Genomic DNA, 20,319 nt, shown 5'->3' with positions numbered 1-20,319 from the left:
AACCTTGTGTATTGAGTTCATCTGCAGCTTTGAGTTCAGCAAGACAGAGGAGGCATCTGAATTTACACTGCTCTGTAATATCTATTTATTGAAGAATCTCCTGTAACTTTCCTATATTGGATCCTGAGGCTTCTTTTTTTATTTTGCAACAAGTTTTTTGTTTATGAAAATTACCTTAGTTTTCTCTCCAACCGAAGAAAATAACTCCAGAGGAAACCCTATTTGATGTATTTATCCAATTCCCTACCTATCTTCCTTTTATGGACAGTTTCAAGATAACTAGATGAAAATCACTTTCTTTGAAAAAGTAATTTTACTCCTAAATATCAAAGTCACAGTCTGAAACTTGTGAGCATTTTCTTTTGTATGTGATTAAACCCACATCTGTTCACTGGGTAGAACAGAGGAAGATCCATGCTCTTCTGTCTTGGTATGTAAGACAACAAAAGACCAAATGTTCTTCTTTGGTTCACTTTGATGACTGTACCATAGTACACAGAAATGTCTGGCTGTGTCAGTAGTGCTACTTTGGACACTGAGTGTCCTTTGATTACAGGCCCAGCACTTTACAGACACTCCTGTTAGGGGAAAAAGAAAAACGTGGTGAAGGACTGTGTTAGTACATTATATTGCTCTGTATTAGGTTTGGTTTTGTGTAAAGCAAGAAAGCTCAAGTCAGAATTATGTGCCACTTCTTTATAGGATCCCACTCATTTGGCAAAGGAATTGCATTAATTACGTCTTGTTTTCTGTACTGTGTCATTACAGAAGAGAGAGTCCATGCTGCACTTGTGAGTGAAATAATTCACTCACATCTTTGAAGCCTTTGCTGTATTTTTCCCTTTTCCTTTGAAAATGATGGTGGTCTGTAGAAGACTTTCCCTGGATGATAAATACGCTTTGCAAATGTACAGTGGTGATCGGAAAGAAGCTTGAGTAAAACAGACTTCTAAAATCTAGTAAATCTAGCTGATAGAAACATGATAAAAAAAGAGTCAAAGTACTTCTTTAAAGCTTTTCCCAAAAGTATTGCCTTAGCCATAGTTTTACCTGGGTTGCTGTTACATTCAGTTACTGGACATGTCCTTCCCTATGAGATGATTTTAGAAGACGGACGGGTTTCACTTACGGAAGATGCAGTTGCTGACTGGGTTTGGATCCTTTTAAGGCTGTGATCTCTGAGATGTTGCAGGTTCTTCCTTGTTAGACTGCATTTTACTGAAGTGATCTGGAGTTCCCATGAGTTGCTGATGTCCAAGGAAAATCACTCCTGTCAAGAGAATAGAGCATAAAGAATGTTCACGGTACAGCTGTAGGAAAATGCTGTATGATGGGCACTCCTCTTTCAATAACTCTGAACTAGCCCCTCTTCCTCAAGGCTATTAATTCCAAAAATTAAAGAATTTCAGCTGCCAAAAAAATTTATAACCTACATGATTCACAAAAGCCTTCCTTCATGTGTTGCTCTTTTCAAAGTCTATTTTATCAAAAAATAACAGGTTAAATGTTGGGGGGTTTAGGGCAAAAAATAGCAGGGTTTTTTTAGCAATGGGGAAAAAGGAAACTGCTTTAGTTTTTAAGAGTGGGCTGCAAAACAGCCTTTCTTTTACTCATTAAGATGCTCTGTAACTAAGTTATTCTACTTCTTACATAGTTCTAAAATACATTTTTACAGTTGATTTGCATTGACGTCCTACAGTTTTATTTTAGAAAAGTGCTCAGCTTGTTTATGTGCTTCAGTGATATCAACTATATGAATTTGTCCTCAGAATCAAATAATCCTGGTTAGTGACAGAGTGAAATGACAGTAAATTTATTTCTAAGGGAAAAAGCTAGCAGTGTGCTGAAGTCAGATTGATGATAATTTCAACCTAGTAATTTTAAATGCTGCTGTATTTGTAGTAGTGTTTGAGGACTCTTGTGAGCCTGAAGCAAACTATTTTCAAACTGTTTAATTTTACCACTCCAGAAAGTAAAGAATTCTCTCCCTCAGACCATTTTTTGGGGGGGAATTATAGCCTTTTAGAATGTGCTTAGCAAAAATGTTCCTATTAGGTCTAGTTTGCAGAGTGAATCCTGCGTGCAGATATGAAACTGGGATGTACAGCTTTAACATGTTCTGAGAGAGGTTGATGTAATGTTAGTTAAGAACTGCATTAGCTGAGGTTTGGGTATTTTGACTTTTCAAAGAAACACAGAATTTTTTATTATTTATAAGCAACCTTTTAAATTTGTTTTTAGAGATGAAAGCCCCAGAAGTGTTTTATGATTATCTCACCCCTCATTAGTTCTTGTCAAATAGTTCCATTGCTTATCTATTTATTTAATTATTTTTTAAATACCCAGCACAGTAGCCTGTGCAAATATGAAGCATTGATGTTGGTAGCAAATCAGCTTCTGTCTTCAGTGGGGACAGAGTTGATACCATGATTATCTTCACTGGATAAATTCTTTGTCTCTAACATCTCCAGATAGATGGCAGATCTACCAAATGACTACTAAATACTCATTAAATACTAAGTAATTATTAAATTCCTACAAATCTGCATCAGAACCAGCAGCTAGTTGAGATCTTCTGCTTATAAGTTGGGACCTCCATGGAATTACATTTGGTAAAAGGTAAATGCTTGAGATCATTGTGCCCTGCCAGTGGTTTTGGGTCTCTGCATGTTAGGACTGGGAAAAGAGGTGGAAACTTGTTTGGTCAAACAGTACAGCTCAGTTCTCAGGGAATTAAAAAGCCCTTGCAGAGTTAGCTTGGATGAGCTGATAAATAGGGAGCTGTAGCTTGCTGATAACTGAGGGATTTGTAGAGCACATCGAGTCACAGTAGCTGCTAAGGGCAGTTGGGCCAAGTCTGCTCACAGTGAACCTTTCTTCTTCATCAGAACAAAAGCTGTATTGTCTATCCCAGGCTGTCGTGCATCTTCACCTTTGAGGACTGTGCCTTTTCTAAAAGCACAGATAAAAAACAGTGCACCTGTTTCCTATGAGGTATGTCCCAACAGTCATCACTTTTTTGTGGCTGTTTTGGTCCAGAGCATGGCACTATGCCATACTGTCCAGTGATGCTTTACTTTTGTCTTGCTTTTTACACTGTTGCTCACGTATTCCATAGTGCCCATCATCAGACTAGGAGCCATAATTCACCTCTCTCTCTATTTCCTCTCTAATGCTTCCAAAGATCCCTTGTACTGACTTAAAAAAAACAGCTGGAGCTGCAACATCACTCCATTTTAAGCTCTGAATTGTATTAGCCATTACATTGGTTCCACACGCTGCTTGGGTGGAGACATCAGTTAAAATTCCCAACACGGCCAGAAATTGCAGCTTTGTGTAAGTGGTGGTGACTTTCTAGTTTGTAACTACATTACACTAAAACAGAGGATTTTTCCCAGAGCAACTTACCAAGAGGGGAAAAATGGAAATACTGTTTGAGGATGACCTTCCACCCCAGTGATCTGGGGGTGACGTTGGCTGACGTCTGTTACTGCTCAGCTTCCCTGCTGTGGTTTTGCAGTAGTCGAGTGCTTTGTCATCACTGCAGAGTAGAAAACTCCTGAGCTCACTAAACAGTTTGTGAGGGGTTTGGGAAATGGCAGAAGGATTTATGAATGCAACTGCAGAACAAAGTATTCCTCAAGTTTACCTGAAACCAACATGGATCCTGTTGGAGCAGACTTTGCATGCATTGATTCTAACAATTTCTTCAGTCTGAAGTGCTATTCCTGACCCCAAGATCCTGAGAAAGAGAGAAGGGGAGATTAAAAAAGAAGGGAATTACTTTGGAGCACTCCAGCATGGGAGCAGGAAAAGTGTTGTTTTGATTGTCTCCAAAAGAGAGGCAGTGCTGTAATTCTGTTTCGGTTTCGTCCACAGAACTTGGAAAGATTTTTCCTAGAAATGTGTAATGGGACTGTCAGAAAACAGACCCCTCCCCTTCCCAGTAGTTTCCTGCTGAAGTCATTTAAGGCCTCTCACGGCTTTCATCTGTGTAGGCACTGAGAGCTCATGGGCCAAGATTTTTTATTTTTTTCAAAGGGAACACAAGGAAAAGTGAAGCACTTTTTAAAAAGTCATTAGGAACGAAAGTTGGAAGTTTCTCTGCATGTGAAGCTGGCTCTCCACTTAATCAGTTTGTCATTTCCGTTCTGTTTCTGTCAGTCCCACTGAAGTGGCTGTAGGTGTTTTTCTTGTTTTAGGTATTGCTAAAAGCATGTCTGTGAGCTGCCCAAAGGGGCGGAGAGGGAAGTTGTTCCTTACTTCACTTCTGGGACTGTCTGTTCAGGGCTTTACGCAGGAGGTGACTTGGAAAGGCTTGTGAATTCCATTTACTGTGCACTCAGACCTGATGATCGCAGTAGGCTGAGCACACAAAACCTGCTCTGCAGGCAACAGCCCTTATGCAGTAGCTATTTAGAAAAAAAATCCCTTTGTGGAACTGGCAGATAGCCTGCATTTGCAAAGATGGGAATTTGTGTTGGTTATATATACTATGTTTAACACAATGATCAAGGCAACGGGCTCTTAGAAGAAGCCATTACTACTCTGAATAAATGGATGCTACTCAGCATGCATTTTCTGGTTGGACTGCATTCAAGCCTCCCATTCTGAAATGGATAGCTTTTCTGGATCGCATTCACTTGTCTCTCAGACAAATCTGTAGTGTGAATTTGTTCCTTAGATGAATGATACACATTTCATCCGGTTTCTTTCAAGTTGAACTCTGCCTGGCACAAGCATGATGAATGTTTTTTTCTTTCTCCTTCTTTTAGAACACCATGTTTGATTGTGAAAGATGAACTTCATTCCCAAGAGAGATGAACTGCACTCAGAGGTGGATTTACTGGTACATGTTTGTAATGCTACAGCAGTGCCATAGGCACCTCATCAGACAGACATACATTGGGGTAGTCTTGAGCCTTAGTCACACTGCACATATCACCTCTTTGTAAGGCTTTAATTGGAAGTTACGTATCCTTAAAGCCTAGAGGAGTCTTCCCTCTGGTGAGCGAATTTTCCTATTTTGTTTCACTATTAGTGTTTGGGGGTTGTACAGTATACAGGTATAACATACAAATATTTCAGCCTTGGAGCACCAAGAGCTTCCTGATATTAGCTGTTATAAATTACATATGCATTGAAGAGAAGAAAATGCTAGTATTTAAGGAGGCTGCCAGCATGCTGTCAATGCAATCCACTGCATTCATATGACATTTAAAGTGTGTATTTTCATTTGCTATGAAACTGTGCATACCTAATGTGTAATTTTTGGGGCTTTCCTTGATCCAGTGGATAAAGAGGCTCCATGAGTTGAGTACAGCCTAAAGCAGAAATTTACTGCTTTGAATTAAACTCCTGATCAGGTCCCAGGATCACATCTGGGATGGCTGAACTAACCAGTACACTTGGAGAAAAACTCGAGTTCACTCCCAGCATCTGACCCTTATCCTGCAGTGCTGCAAGCTCTGAGCATTACCTGTCCCTGTCACCTCCCCACATCCCATCTGTCCTTGTGATGAGACCATAAGTTTGAGGCCAGCCAGACAAGATGTTCCTGGCCTTTCTGATAAGGGCTGATGTGGCCTGAAGTGAGCACATGGCACTTTTAGACAGTCTTGATTCAGGCTGTCTGCAAGGGCCATCTGGAAAGGAGAAGTTAGGTTGTGGCTCAAGACCTGTTTCTAGGAGTGCCCATCTCAGGTACAATTTAAGCAAACCTGCTTAATTTGCTATGGTTCTATTTGTGCTGCAAACTTACCCAGCCTTTCCCAAGGCTTTAGATCCTTACCTGCTTGCTAAGGTATTTTTATTTGTCTGTCTTATTACTGGAATTATTCTTGTTGCTTAACTACAGTGCTGGCAGAAGTTCTTGTCAAACTGAAAACAAGATTTGAACTGAATCCAAAGACTGTGGAGTCGGTGCAGCTGTATGATGGGGAGGAGCTGGCACATGCTTTCTAAGATTTGAAACTATTAACCATATATTCAGGGAAATGGCATCTGAAATGTCTTTATTTCTGGTGGTAACTGATAATTTTCACCAAGTGCAGCTTCCAATTCTTATTATAACTTCTTCTGTCAAGAGGCTAAGACTAGCCAACCCTACTTTTGTGAGTTAGCAGTGGTAATTAGAGATGCCTGGTCTATTTTACTGTGGTATGTACATACACTGGTAAAGACTGATAATAGGAAACTTGTCACTCAGAAGCCATTCTGCCAAAATCTCTGTCTGCTGTTTGGCCCCTTGTGCAACGAATGGTGCCAGTCACCACAAGTCACCGGGGCTGACCTAATGACCAGTCACCACTAGTCACCACCTAGTCTCAGGGCAGCAGCATTTTTATATAGAATTGCTCTCTGTGAAAGCCCTTCTAGGAATCAGAAGAACAGCTGGCTCAGTAACTCAGGCAACCAACGTACAGGGGTGACAAAAAACTGTACAAGCAGTGTAAGCCTTCCTTGTGAAGAACAGAACAGTCAGAGCTGCTGGCAGAAAGTGATAAGAGTGTCAGTGGTTGCCTAGGTTAGGGAAGGATGGGGTGTGTTCAGTGAGGGGGATAATGTTTGTTTAGGTTTTTCCTCCTGGGACTAGTTTAGTATTTCAAGCACGTTTGGGAACTTTTTCTTCCCCCAGTAGTCTAAGACATGAACTGGACAGTGTGTACAGATCTGAGAGAATAAGACTTAGCAATGCTTCAGAAAAAGCAGTTGCATATCCTATAATGACAGCTTTGTTCCTGGGTGCCTGTGTAGACTCAGTTTTTGCTTGCTGACTTTTCTTTCAGCTTAAAATACACAAGAAGATGCCTGTTGGGGCTGAAAAAACCTAAAGATAGACAAAACTGTAGAGTAAAATGGAGCTGAAACCAGCCCTGTCTGAGGAGTCCCTATGTGTGTCATATCAGAGGGAACAGCTGGGGTCTGCTACTGACACCATTCTGGAACCCACATCACTTTCTACCTGACTGTATGTTTAGTGTGCATGCCCTGTCCAGCAAAATGGAGAGCTGATGTTTGTCTCCTTTTTCTCACTGTCTGTGGACAGGTCATTTAGAGCAGCAGGGCCTGAATCACTTTGTCACAAGCCCATTCAAAAGGCATTTGCTGTATGTAAACTGCTCCAAGATGAGGAGCAGACACAAAGGGACATACTTGTACAAGTTCCTATTTAGAGATCTTGAAACGTAAAAACACATAGCTCTGAAGGAAAAGGCCAAGACCCTGAAAATAACTGGCCAGGGTAATGGAAATTGTTAAAAGAATGACTGGGAGCAGCCACAACCATTGCCAAAATCATTAGATTCATCAAGCTGAGAAACGAGCCTGGTGGTAGCAGTACATCCAGATGGCCAAGGAATCCAAGGAATATTGGTAATCCATCCATTTGCCTGGTTGGAATCTTGTCCACCCACTAGCTCAGGGGCTCCCAGAATCATGGGCACTGAGCTGCCCCCAGTCTCTGAGGAGGACTCGGGCTCCTCAGCAGTCACACAGTCGAGGAAGCCGCAGGTCCAGGGGAGCCCGGAATGCAAACCTCGGGCTGTGATGCTGACTTGCCTTGTATGGGGACACTCCAGATCCTGAATTGCAGTGCCTGGGCCTGAGTGCTGTGTGTGCTGCCAGCATGGCTGGGTGCATGCCAGCAGTTAGGGACCCCAAGAGGTCTCTGGAGACTGAGGTACAGGCTTGTGCAGCTCTCCTTGCAGCACAGCTTTTCCCAGCGGAGTGCGATTGCTGTGACAATGGAAGGGAGTTTTGCTCTACGCTTGCTAAGTACCCTTGTCTCTCAAGTGGCCTAACTAACATAATTAGATTAAACTAAGAGGAATTGGGCCTAATCTCATCTCTGTCTCAGATTCTGCAACTCCTTTTCAGACCCAGAGAAAGGACTTTGAGCCCAAAAGCCTGCCTGTTCTTTCCAATTATATTAATTGGCCTAAAAAAAGAATTTTTGGTGTATGTTCTTTTTCTACAAATTCTGTTTCGCTCTTGCTACAATACAATTGTTAGTTCCATCCTGAAATGATTGGCATGTATGTAAATTGGAATAAAAGGATCTGATCTGAACTGTTAACTAAGTTGAAAAAAAAATAAAAGCAAAGTGTGCATTAGTGTAAGAAAGCTGTCATTAAAGGGGCAGTGTTCTTTGATACAGTTACAAATCAAATATTATGGTTACCATAATATTAAGTTATTCCCACAATTCACCTGTCCTCTTAATTAGGAGAAAACTTTCCCCATAAAGCATCTACTTTATTTTTAGACAAAGCTGTGACTACTTAATGTCTAGCTCATTTTAAAAACTACTAGCGAGGTAGAGCCAACAGACAGTGACATTACAACAAAACCCACTCACTTTTCTTTGCTTGTAACCTTTTCTATGATACTAATATTACATTATGTTTTCTTTTTTGCACTGACCAGCATCCTCATAAACAACTGCAAAGACTTGATGTGGTAACAATGAGCACTAGAATAGTTGAAACTATACTAGGTGTCCTCTTGCAATATATCAGCACTATGAAGTGAGGTGTGTGTCATCTGTGTTAGCAAAGTAAAGGTGCCAGGGGCAGGGACATCTCACTTCTCCCATTTATGTAAATGTTGAAGAGACAAAAAAACTCCTCTCCAGTATGGAACTGAAATATGCTACAGAATGATTCACATCAAATAAATAAATGCTTTTCAGTTGCAATCATTCCCTATTGAGCTGAAGTGGTATTATGTTGTTTTAATCTCATCAGTTCCAGAAAGCATGCACAAATGAAAAGAAGTGATTTTAACACTGTAGGAGGGGGAATAGCAGCTTGCACAGAGCATCCAGCCAGAGGAAGAGGAATAATTTTACAATGACTGACCTCAATTCTATGGTAGTTTACAAATTCCACTACAAATAATTTCATTTTCATTTCTCCACTTCATTCCTGAAAAATTAACCCTGCATGGTAACCCCTCACACATTTAATCTATCCACAGTTTCCACACTTTCTGCTGCATACGAATTTAAAACACTTATAATCCTTTCCCAGTTTCATCTGATTGCCACTCCTACCCACCTTCACAGGGAAATTCAACTTCTGCTGCCATCTGCAACAACAATCAACCTTAAAGGGTATCAATGAACATAGGCAACAAAGCTTTTGAGATGGTCCTTTTGGGCACAAATGCACACACAGGAACACTCCCTGCCTAATGCTGAAACACAGCCACCTCTTTGGGAGCAGCACAAGTAATATGACAGCTTGTAGCAACACTAAATAATCATCTACTTAGCCTAGAGCAAAACTTGAAGCAGTGGAAATGTACAACATTTGAATCAGGGTTTGTTGGGGAAACATTTCTTTTGTGACACAGAAACCTTATTGACTGCAAACATCCAGAACTTTGATAGTGCAGTACCTAAAATGGGTAAATTCAGCAAAAATTACTTCAATACTCTTGTACCTTGTTGTTAGTACCCATGTACTTTTGGAAAGATTTCTTCTTACACCTTTGTTCTTACAAACTTCTTTGGGAAGATTTGTCGTTTGTACAACAGGAAGCTCCAGTCCTGCAAAAATATAATATTCTGGTGAGATTATAGTTGGAGATGGTGCAACAGTCATGACACTAATTTTTCACATACAGCTACATGTTATCCTTGAATGAATCTCTCCCTCTTTGGACTCAGCTCTGTACTGCAAACACTTGGTTTGAGGGCTGAATTTGTTCTTTAGTACTTCCATATTCCCAGAGAGCTGAGGTCTGATGTTCCTGTTCACGTGGAAGAGCATCTAATTTCCCAAGGTGTCTATTGATTTGAACAGGATCATTTGGTATTAGATATACCATGGAGATGTTACAGTTAGCATTTCTGAGGTTTGCCTATGCTAAAAAACAGGACTGCCAAGGACTTTGCTCATTAAAGCAGCACTGAAAAGCAAATCTTGGTGACACCTGAATGCATTTAAGTTAGGTTTTCCAGTACACTTAAATAACAACAAAAAATACATAGGTGATTTTCCTGTGCTATTGGTAATACCACAAATGTGTATTTCTAGCATTATTTAAAGTTCAGTTTTTCATTGGTTTTGGAATGATGGAAAGTCCTTAATACAGAAAAACAAACAAAAAAATCTCTGTTTTCCCACTGGTGCTCATTACAGATGCAGACTTGTCAAATTGCCACTACACTGCAAAAAGGTACACAAATCAAAAGCCTTCATATACTGGGAATTTTAACAATTTGGCAAGCAGAATGTACAATTCATATAGTTAAGAACAGAGAGTAGGCACCAAAAGAATGAAAATATCTTGTTGGTTTGAGGGCTTGTTATTACAAGAACATTGACTTGAAATATTATTCATAGATACTGCCAGATTATCTGAATTCAGTCCTACCACCATAGCTGCCTTCTGCTTGGAAAAAATACATGCTAAGCCATTGTAGTTAACTAAGAATTTTTTGTTGTTAATTTGAAACTGCACAGAACTAGTTGCAATTGTAAAATTTCAGATCAAACTGTTAAATTCTGTAACAACAACAAAAAAATAAAATTAGCAATGTTGGAAAGTCTAAACAGATCCATTTTGATAGTAGCCAACTGCTCACTAGTAAATATGCTCCACCTCTCTACTAGGAAGCAGCAGATGAATTCTTGCAATTCTCTTTATAACTCTGGTCCAAGTCCTTCTGAAGCCAGTGGAATGATTTATATTAAAACAGCTTATTAGATCTTCCTTTTACGTGTTTGTCTCACTGAGATGAGTGCTTATTTCATCTTGTTATTTCAGGGCTTCCAAAGTTTGTCAAGAGCTGGTTTTTCTCTTGAAGATGAGATAGTATATTAAAGAGAGCCCTATTGGATAGCAACAGACATTTGTTACTGGTCCATGGCAAGATACCAAATCATATCAATGCTAAGAATATAATTTCAGTATAGTTTGAGAGAAAAAGTCATACTGACCACACAAAATGTCCTCAGGTGACACCCGTAGTGAAGAAGTCACTTTTGATAGGTAACTCTTGCTCTTGCAGGTGTACTCTCACAAGGCTGGGAAAGTCTTTATTTTTGGGGGTTTCCATGGTAATGCTGGCAGTCCTAAATGGAAACAAAAATATTTAAAAGGAGATGTTAAAAAAAAAAGCATGGTTCCAGTGTGACTGAAGTTTGTATTTTTCTAAGAGTAGAAAGCAGAAATGTTGTATGTGGGTTTAAAAATTCTCTATAAATTAAATCCAAAAACAAATTCAGGCACATTTTTCCAAACTCTTGTGGGTTTGGCATCATAAAAGACTCTTTAGGGGTGGCATTTTAAGAATCAGCAAAAACTAAAGGGACTCTTTTCATGTTTTTTCTGAACCAGGCAGCCATTTTCTACAACCTGAATTTCCATACAATCAAAATAATCTTTGCAAGGGTGAAAATGCTTGCTCCAAAAGTACATAACACAGATGCCCAAGAAGATTTCATTGATGTTTAGAAATAGCCTTTAAGCACTTCGAATGCTTGAAGTGAAACTTAGGCGGCCATCTTCAAAAGAACAGTCTGCCACACTGCAGAGATTTTTAGATTTACTTTTTGCTGCTAACAGTGAAACCCTGTGAGTGACAGGACAGAGCTCAGCTCCCTGCCATGCCCTGCCACCCTCCAGCCCCTGGGATGTGCCAGAGGAAGGCTCCGTGGCCTCTGGAGCTGTGACCAGTTCCGCGCTGTCCCCTCGAGAGAAGAGCCAGAGTGACAGACAATGGTGCACGTGGGAGGGCAGTCCTGGCACGGCACCAGCAAGCCTGTGAAGGTGCCACAGATCCCCAAAGACCTCAGGAGAGACAAGGGAAGCCTCCTCCTCTCTGCTCTGGCAGCAGGCTGGGAAGGAGGCCCGGGGCAGGAGCATGTCCTGCGAGCCTTTCCCTTTGCCTGGAAGGTGCACACTCGGCTGGCCCAGTGCTCGGGCAGTGCAGGGACCTGCTGGCACTGCTAATTTTACACCCTGCCTGAAAAAAAGCACTTGAAAGTGCCTCTGTTGTAAGGTCCTAGTTGTAAAAAAAACCCCCCAGCAATTCCACATCTGTGAAAACTTCCAAAAATTGCTTTCCTCAGTGTAGAAGCCGGATATATATTTGTTGAATCAGGCTCTTAATTAGGTAGGACACAAAGGGCTTTCTGCCCCTGTGATACTTCCTGCCCAACAACAGTGTTCCCCCTGCTAACCCTGTGAACATTTCATGGGGGTCATTTTTTTTTATTATTATTTATTTCCACAAAGATTTATTTCCACTGTAGCAATCAGCATCTGAGCACTTTTCTTCTCCCTTCCCCCACCCCCATTTTAATTTCAGGGTTTTTTTCCGGCCAAATTTCTTCCCACTTACTTGGTCTGGTCTTTTCATTAAAATTAGTTCTTCCAATGAACCCCAATCATTTGCCCTTCCTGTCCATTCTTGGTAATGCCAAAACTGTTAGTTCACAACAGGAAACCAATAGCTTGTGCTATCAGGAGACATTTCCTTCACAGCACAAAACGTCTGAATAATAATTTCAAGCAAGGCTTCACCCATTTCCTGTGAATGGAGGGAAATTTGCCTGTCCCAGTCCCTCAGAACTCTTTGTTTCCATCCCTTCATGACGTAATCCTTTCTACATAGGGAGGATGGATCATTTTCCCCTACCAGCACTGAATTCAATGTCCTGTGTAAAGTTTTGATACTGCTCTTCAGCAATAAAACATGTAACGTTTACAAATAATAAAAATTTATGCTCTAGTTTGTACTTTTGGAGTCTCCTTCAAAAAATAAACTCAACATTTGGTGTCTGGAAAATAGCAATAATGAAAACACAGAGGCTAAATACAGTCTGGTTTATGAAATGTTTTAGTTGCAGGCTATTTAGCACTACAACTCCAACTACTGAGTATCCTCCCAGCAGGTAGGAGAGCCCACCTGGGATCAGCTCTTGCTGAGCACCAGAACGTCCCAGGCCGAAATGCCCATTGTGGCACAGCATTCACAGAAATACTGCAGATGGATGGACTGAATCATCAATTGCTGCACATGCTTCGTTTCATCCCTATATAGCAAAACATGCACTGAGCAATTAGTGAAGAGTGACTGACTTTTCAAAGTGATACATCAAAGCCTTATTATAATGGCAGTGCTAAATTGCAGAAAGGGGACTATCAAGCAATACATGTTAGCTCTTCAGTGCTGAAGTATTTAGAATGCATAATTTTAGGCAACAACTGTGTTAAACTATTCTTTATCTAAAAATGTTGGCATAGAAAATTCTTTATAGGAGCTGCTTTTTCCCATTGAGCCCTACTGTGGTGCTTCTAAACTTATTTTTGTAAAATTATGCAAACTGGAATCAGAATCTGTATTTTATTTTCTACTTTTTCTTTTTAAGCAAGCTTCATAAGGACTTATGATTATGATTTTTTTACACGATATGATTTTTTTTCCACTGTTAGGGGAAGCAAGAAAGCTTGAAAGGAGAATTTATCAAAGAGTTTGAGAACCTTAAAAATAGCTTGTCACACTTGTTTTTATAGTGCCGTCTTAATTACAGCATTTGCTGTCACACAAAAGCCATTATAAATCTCTCCATTATTCTGAAGACAAGACAATTTTTATTACATTTGTGTCCTCTCTGTAATTTGAAATGTTCAAGCCAACATGAAATGCTACATCTCTTAGTCTAACTCACTTGTTCCCATCAAAAGCCTGAGCTGAGTCGTCACTGTTTTCACCCCTCCTTTAACCAGCATTCCAACTGCTTGTCTCCTCAGCTGGGATGCTGCAGGAGGCAGGCACCTTCCTTCTCACAGATTCTAGTCATGTTTGTGTTGGGTAAATAAACTGATTTAACACCTCTGCACAAGGAGCTGTGTTTAAGAGCAGCAGCTTTGTGTTTCAACATCTCTTGCTTGAAAGGCCGGAATGCCATTTTCTTGCTGCAGAGTGGCAGAACCTTTGCATTCTGTGTTTTCCAGTCCATTTCCAAAAGTGCATTTGTCAGTTATGGGCCCAAGCAGCTGAAAGTCAATGCACTAGGCAGATTTCACCCACCCTGACCACCTTCAGTCCTCACTTTCCCCATCAGTGACTGTAAGATGTGAGACAATGTCAGTCTCTTTGTATTTGCTTCAGAGGAGCTATAAAGATGAATTTTGTTTCACTTGATTTGGAGCTGAGGAAAGCATTTGTGTCTCAGCGTCTTCCACAGATCAGAAAAGTGTTTCTGAAGGGGAAAAAAAATCTGTAAGGCATCATTCAGTCCTTTTTCCAGTTGTTCAACCTTAAACATCTTGTTGAGAACGTCCTTTGAAGGTGATACCTCAAGACTATTGCTGCATTTTTCTCTTCTTTCTTTCCCTTCCCAATTTTGAATCCCCTTTCATCTGGGCATTTAAGTATGACTAAGTTACATTTAAATGTGTAACAAAACCTCAAGTGGTTGTTCATTCAGCAGTTTGTAAGGCCAAATCTGGAAACCCTTTCTTTGTTCTGGCCATCTGCCTCCAAAGCAGAATGGCAGGTGAGCTGGGGAAAAAGGAGTGCAAACACCAATGCTCAAAGACACCAGCTCCTGTGAGACTGGACATGCTGACTATGTCTAACTGTGCCTAATGGCAAGAAAAGCTAATGGCAGTGTTATTCTATGGGCTATTAGAAAAATACAATGCCAAGGTATAACCATGCATACTTAAAAAAACAAAAAATCAGGTCAATCATGAGAGAGAGCTTCCTGTCAATCCCACGTTTTAATACTATTACAAGATCTTTTATAGCGACTGTGGGAGCACAATGTCCTTTTCAGCTTATAAAACTACATTTGCAAAGCACTTTGAAAAGGTCTGTGGGTAATACCACAAACTGTCCAGAAGTGACATCTAAGTCCCTGTCTTCCAATTATTAACTTGTATTATACTGTACATACTCGAGTAAACACTAAAAATCCTACAAGAATGGGAGTTTGTGCAGGATATTTCTGTTTTGCTATGGAATAGATCACAGAACCCTGTCCATCTGTCAAAACACGTGAGAAAATTATGCTTAATCCTAATTCTCTAGTTGAGACTTGGAAAAAGTAGGAAACTTGGTAGAGGCTGCAGAGAGAACGAAGAAGCTCACAGTCTGTTAGCCATTACAGGGGCTGCAACTGCACATGCCAGCTTTTGGGACACATCACACAGTGCTAGGGTGCAGAAAGTTCCAGACTTCTCTGTATAATACGTATCAAAATTGTCAGAGATGTCTAGTGCCCTCACTGCAGCAGCAATGATGCTGTCTGATATGGCTGGAGGGGCAGGGAGCAGAGGTGCTGCAGAACAACTCTGATAGACGAGGCAATGCCAGTAGCTGGGAATGATCAAATGTCCCTGCTAAACTCACAGAGCTACAAAAGGAGCAAATAGCTGACATTTTTAACACTGGAATTTTCAGGCAAGTAAAATCATAATTTTATCAGAATAGTGATATCAACACTGTATCATATATAACTGTGGGCTTAAAAGTCCTGGTAGACAACAGAGCAGTCCTGGAAACTAGATACTTTTAAAATCCATGTCCCTTAAATAGGTTAAATCCCTCTAACACCTTTCATGGCAACATTTCTTCTGCTTAGCGCTCAGGCTCTCATTATGTTTGACATTTTATTTCCACTATTGAGTTGTCTTTTCCTTGTTTTTGCTCACTCACGGGGCATACTGGCCAGCCTACAAAAAAGTAATTTGAATGTTTTAAACTAGACTAATATATTTTGACTGTATCCTCTCTGACACAGAGGTCTGTAATGCAGCCAGCTGTTCATTGTTACTATGTTAAATAAAGTAGAACTCCCTTGTGGTACTCCATATGCTAACAAATGATGTAATGAAATTCTGGTCATGTGAAAATTCTGTCTTTATACCACCCAGCATCCCCCATGAGCACTCAGAGGCTCACAGACTTGCCTGAAAAGCCCCATTAGCACATTGTCCTTACAACACACAACCACAACTGGTTTAACCTGATGTGCTGCTTGTTTTCTGTGTGCTACGTGCCCCAGTAGTACAAGTACACTTCTCTCTGTATTGGTGAAAAAGTGCACAAGACAAAGGCAGAAGACTTTGTTAACGTGATGTTATACATCTGTGCACACAGGGTGTGAGGAGCTGATTGCAAGAAATGTGATCTACAAGTGGCAGGTGGGACTGCTCAGGTGGGCAAAGATAGAGAAGGGGAGAGAGAAAGCCATGCAAGGAGAGAAGGAAGCTGCATTCTCTAAGAGACTTTGGTGAAGTCAATTTAACAAGCTTGTCCTTCCTTCCTCCTTCCCTGCCTCCCTTCCCCCCTCCCTCCCTCGATAAATGTTGTACCATTTCAGTGATCCAGTTTCTAACACAAGCCCACACACAGCTGTAGGATCACAGCTAAAGAAATAAAGAAACGCAGAGTGGGAGGGAGACCAAATGCCAACTGTTAAAGTTTTACATCAACACTGAAACCAGCTTTCATAGAGTTGTGCCCAAAAGTGTGAAAAAAGAAGCAGGGATAAGAATGAAGGAAAAGAAGTAGATGAGCTTTACCTTAGAAAATGTGGGTACAAATAGAAATTTTAACCTTGACTTAGGTGATTCTGGGTCACCTCTGTGACTTACTCACATGAACCAGGGTGGCAAGAGGTACAGCTAAAATGGGCTGGAGGCAGCTGAGGAAGCAGGAAAGGAGATAAAAGCTAGCACAATATTTTTACCAGGGGAATTTTCAGATGAGAAACCAAATAATAGCAAACTAAATTTAAACTTTTAGAAGTTGCAGATGGCTGCCCAGTTCCTCAAAGTAAAATCGACGTGTGGGGTACCATCCAGCCAGTCACATGCTGCACAGGAGACTTGGTTGTGGAACTGAGTCCTTTAAACTGGCCAATTAGCTATGGAAACTGGGCATTTCAATACTACTCTGAATTCCCTGGAGATGCACAAAGCAGTAGTCCTGTGAATTATGCACTTCTATTAGATTTGAAACGTGTATCTCTTGCCCTCTTCAGAGCCCATACAACACAGGTTTGGTGGGCAGCAGGTGCTGTCTGGAAAGTGGTGGGGCAGAAAGGAGAAGGTTCTGGTCTAGCAGGGGAGCTGGGGAGAAAAGGACTGAGAGCAGCCATTCCCTGTAAGCAGTGGGGCTTCCAGGGCAATCCTGCACGATGCTGGGCTTTTTGGGCTCTCAGAATAGGATCTCTAGAGCAAGAACAGGAGCATTGTGTCATACCTGACTGTTGGATGTCAGTCTCTTTTACTGGAGACCGAAATATTGGGAGATCCCCAACTCTTCCATTACACAACCATAGTTAAGCACTGCTAGCAACAGTGAGGGCTGATTTCTCTGGTGGGAAGGATGTAAGTTTGTCTCCTGTCAAAATGAAAGGCCACAATAAGCTGAAGCATTTACAGAAACTACAAAGCCTGAAATTAGAAGAAATCCTAGGCACGTATGAAGACAGCAAAGCTTTGTGGCCCATGAGACAGAACTGTTTGAGAGCTACCTCCATTCTCCTGCACAAGGCAGCAGGACTGTACTGCCCAGAGCGTGGCCACACTGAGGCAGCAGCACATGACAACTAGCCTTATGCAAAGCCCCACTGGCACAGCTGTCCTGCTTCGGGCTCTGGAGGAAACTTGTTTGTAGCCAAACCAGGTATCTCTACTGTGCAATGCAGACATACCCCCAGAGCCACCATAAACAGGTTAAAGCAGCCTGAATGCATCTCTGACAGCACTGGGATATGTTTCTTTCCATGATTCACAAAGGACAGGCAGAAACAATAGGTCAGCAAACACCAGTCCCATGTAAGCTCGGCCTGATTAAGGTTTTCAGAGGAGGGATAAACCTCTCATCCGAGATTGAGCCTGGCTATGCTGCACTTTTGTCTTGGTGTTTATCTGTTCTTCCCGAGAGAAGTCACTGCAAAAATGTCAGTGGGCTTTCACTAGCAAGGATGGGGAGGAGGAATAACACCATATGGCATTTCCCAAACGTGTTCACATGCCTTTCACATGTTTACATTCCTTGACCATGGTCGGAGCCCAACCTCAAGGTAACCTTGAACCTTGCAAACTAAATACAGCCCTGCTAGTGCAGCTGGAACAGGTGAGAGAGCCAGATAACACTGAAAGAGCTTAATCCAGAGTCTTAAGAAAAGAAAGAAAAAATTACTCCTCAAAATCTGTGCTGCTAGAGCTACCCTTCTTGCTGCACTGACAACTTTTTATTCTGGAAATAGCAGTGCAGTATGTTCACCACCACATATCATGGATCTGAATGAAAAATCTCACAGTTTTATTGCCTAAATAGTGCACAGGATAAGGACACCTTAAGGACAGAGACAGACTGCTGACTCACCCACCCTTGCTTCCAGCTGAGCAATAGCCTTGGGGAACTGTGCAGCAGAAAAGCCATTATACAGATCTGCTCCTACTCTGTACTCTGCCTGAAGAAAATAAATAGATATTCCCTTCCTGTACCCTGGATGGTGTCTGTGAGCAGTGCTAAAGCTGTCCAACTCCCACAGAGCCCCGTCTACGCCCGAGCTCCCAGGGGAGCTGCTGACCCAATTGTAGCACCTGGGGGAATCCTGTGTTAAAATTCCCATGAGGAGATTCAACTGTGAAGCTCTGGGCTGTGATCCAGGGTCTGAACCTTCATGAAGCAACATAATTTGTGACATAAACAAACTGGCACTGAAGCACCAATAACAATTCTTAATTCTTAACATGGCTTCAGACTGTTGAATCATAAAATACATATTCTACATAACATTTATTTTCTTTTTTTAATTCACTTTAAAAAAAAACCCCAAACAAATAGAACTCCCCTCCCTACTCCTCCTGGAAGACAGATAATATTTTGTGAAGTATTTTGGCAGAAGACATAGATTATTGTATTTATGGGTGACATAATAATGAATTATAGTAAAAGGGGAAAAAATAAAGCTATTACAAAGAGGTCAAATTTCAGCCATTTGTCTGGAGTAAAGTTCAGTTTTGAAGTAATTTTTCAAAAGAGATTTTACAGTTACAATTTATAATGAGGTTAATTTGAAACTGGATATGCTAATCATTGGTTTGAAACCCTTGACACCGCAAATGTATTGCTTCCCTTGGTGTGATAATGTTACTTATCATCTTTCTTTTGCTACTCTGTCAAAAGAATAATTTCAATTTCAGTCAGAGGCTCTGACTTTCATATTCATGGAAGATTGTGCTGTTCCATTATCTTAACACTGGAAAAAACCATCTCTGGATGAATCACAACAATTGGAGTTGGTAAGGATGGAAAATAGGATGCTGTTTGCTGAACACTACCCTTTCAGGATTGCTGTGCATAGGCTGGGAGTCTTTCCAGAGAACTGAGCATGAATTCCACCTCATCTAAGTTGCTGGTCAGTTTGTTTGGTTTTTTTTTTTATTACTTATTTTTTTTCTGTGACTTTTCTGGTATCATCTATAGAACAACTCCCAGGAAGTAATGAATTTAAATATTTTCAGAATTTGCAGGTTTCATCCCCTGACTTTGAAGCACATACGAATTCTACAAGGCAGACAAATGAAAATAATGGTTTGCCTCCCACCTGTAAGCCACTGAGCTGAATCCTGCTGCCTTGTAAGAATTGTTCAGCAGCATACTCGAGTGATGCTTATACCTTCAATACATTTCCTAACTTAGAGTCGTTAACAACATCCAAACTCCTCTTCTGTCTAACCCTACACAGCCCAAGTCCTCTGGCAGAACTTAAAAAGAGAGTGAGAATTGAGAGAGGCAGCAGCCCTAACACAGATGTTTACTATTCAATTAATTAACTCTGTCAGTGTTAGTCACTGGCACACTCAAGGCAGAGAACGGAAGCGTGCAGGAGGGGGACAACATAACAGGAAAAAAAAATCACAAGAAAATGAATCCATTTCAATATTAATTGGGCAGAAAATAAAATGAAAATTTCGATCCAAAACCCATGTGCTCTGCCCACAAATCAAAACTGACAAAACCACCCTGCAATATTGTGGTTTCCATGTTTGTTCTGAAACCCAACACACACAGAGGCATTACTGTGGAGTGAGTCCTGTGAAGACCGAGGGTGCACAGTCCTCCTTGGCCTCCACATGTCTTACACAGCTCGGGGTATGTTCCTTCTCACAAGGCTTCACCACTACACCATTTTCCTCTTTCCCCATTCCTGCCCAGCTCACAGGAACCTGTGACCACCTATGAACTAGCCAACATCCCCTTCCACCCACCTCTTTTCAGAGGATGAAACATGTGGGTCTACATGGAGGAGCTGCTTTCCTGTTGGGTGTTTTACT

General features: G+C 41.1%; 1 long non-coding RNA gene across 1 annotated transcript; it reads right to left on the bottom strand.

Annotated features, from left to right (window-relative positions):
* Positions 1-8,747: 8,747 nt before the first annotated feature.
* Positions 8,748-17,334, bottom strand: LOC138116426 (uncharacterized). Its single transcript, XR_011154138.1, has 3 exons — positions 17,231-17,334; positions 10,950-11,084; positions 8,748-9,553 (listed from the first exon to the last, which is right to left on the bottom strand). It is a non-coding gene; the product is annotated as an uncharacterized lncRNA (long non-coding RNA).
* Between the last annotated feature and the right edge of the window lie 2,985 nt (positions 17,335-20,319).

The sequence above is a fragment of the Aphelocoma coerulescens genome, chromosome 10, assembly GCF_041296385.1.
Source record: "Aphelocoma coerulescens isolate FSJ_1873_10779 chromosome 10, UR_Acoe_1.0, whole genome shotgun sequence".
NCBI lineage: Eukaryota > Metazoa > Chordata > Aves > Passeriformes > Corvidae > Aphelocoma > Aphelocoma coerulescens.
The sequence above is the reverse complement of the archived record's forward strand: the minus strand, read 5'-3'. Positions and strand labels throughout refer to the sequence as shown.